The sequence below is a fragment of the Acomys russatus genome, unplaced genomic scaffold (genome assembly GCF_903995435.1).
Source record: "Acomys russatus unplaced genomic scaffold, mAcoRus1.1, whole genome shotgun sequence".
NCBI classification, from domain to species: Eukaryota; Metazoa; Chordata; class Mammalia; order Rodentia; family Muridae; genus Acomys; species Acomys russatus.
In genome coordinates, this window is record NW_026131613.1 from 20,244 (window position 1) to 22,029 (window position 1,786).

General features: G+C 42.5%; 1 pseudogene; it reads right to left on the minus strand.

The window, feature by feature from the left end:
* Nucleotides 1-461: 461 nt before the first annotated feature.
* LOC127186323 (uncharacterized) lies at nucleotides 462-557 on the minus strand (annotated as a pseudogene).
* Nucleotides 558-1,786: the final 1,229 nt, after the last annotated feature.

Sequence of the window (1,786 nt, forward strand, 5' to 3'; positions counted from 1 at the left end):
CTACTGACTGATCTCTCACTTTACTGACTTTCTTCCATTCAAAAATCCAAAATTTGGGCCCCAAGACTTCTAAGTAGGTAAAAGCCTTTGCTATCAAGCATGGCAGTCAGAGTTCAAATCCTGGGACCCACTTGATAGAAAGAGAGATCCGACTTCCAAATGCCACCATCTGACCTCTACAGAGCATGCTATCTCACACCCCACCCCCACCGTGCCATGTCACACACACAGATGCTCAGGCATTGAAATTTTCTTACATGAAATTTTCTTACATTTTATTTAATTATTTTTTGTATATAAAAATAATTATTAAATAAAAATGTAATGAAGTTTTAATCCAAACTGTGACCAATGTTGTTCATATATCTGGCAAATGTACTTTTCTTTCTAATTTTTTCCTTAGATATAAATATTGTAGAAATTAAAATCTAATCCATCAGGGCTGTTTGTTCATTTTTTTTTTTAATATGGAACGCTTCACAAATTTGCATGTCATCCTTGCACAGGGGCCATGCTAATCTTCTCTGTTGTTGTATGCGTGCATACCTGTGTGTATGTGTGTGTGTGTGTGTGTGTGTGTGTGCGCGCGCGCGCGCGCGCACGCGCGCGTGTGTGGGTGTGTGTAGCTTTGGCTGTCCTGGAACTACCTCTGTAGACCAGGCAAAGTGTCATTGAACTCCCAGAGATTTGATTGCTTTTGCCTTCCGAGCACACAGGAACCATTCTTAATAGTGATAGAACTTGTGTTTCAGAAATTACTTTTCTATCCATTGTTGATCAAATCACCCTGTGGAATATCAGACAACCAAATAATGCACATTTTTCAGTAATCATTTTCCCAAGCCTCCATCTAAGTACCACTAAATAATTTAGTGTCTTAAAACATTGTTCCAAAATCTCGCTCATACTTTGTCTCACTCATCTTCTTTGTCTACTGGTAATTTGAGCTTCTGACTCCCAGAGAAAATAAAAGCCAGTCTTCATTTCATGTGGCTATATTGTCTTAACTGTACTCTTCTGCTAGAAATCTCCCTGCACTGGGCAGCTTGGTGTCTCCTGCAGCAGCACTCCTCTCCCTGGGTGCTTTGATGTGCTGGCGTTCTTGTTATTCTTTCCTGAGCCTTTTTAGTCACTGCCCTTCTAGTTACCAAGCTCTTAGCCATTCCCCAGGAGGCTCCTATTCAGGCAAAGGCTCAATTTTGGACCTTTCACCTCCTCATAGTTCCTCTTTCCCATTCTTCCCATTGGCTCTGCTATACTGACTTGGTATAGTAGCCAACACACTTGCAAGCTCTTTTCGCTTCTTCCGTATTAGCCTTATCTGTGGTCTTGAGCAGCTGGTGTGTTCCTCAGGTACATAGATGAGATGACATGATTATGTTCCTCGGGTTCAGAGACGATGCGTCATGAAGACAATAACCTTCGTGTGTCTTCATGTCTCACACATACTTCCTAGTCTGGCCAGTAGAACCCTTCACAAGCTCTTCTCCAGGGCTAGTCCTCGATCTCCTCATGCTGTGGCCCTGACACTGCTGTGGTTGTCACACCTTTGCTCATTTTGTTCCAACAAGTGACAACCTGGGCTGTTTTCCCCATCAACCTGAGCTTCTGAGTCCTGCTCATCCTCCACAATCCTCTTTAGTGGTATTGGCTTTCTCCTAACACACAAGTCAGAAGCAACCAAAGATGCTCTACATGACTAAATCACACCCCTTTAATCACTTTGCTCCCCAGTGTGTCCAGTGTGTCACTTTTATTTTCTCTATTAGATGCACTCCCTTTTCTC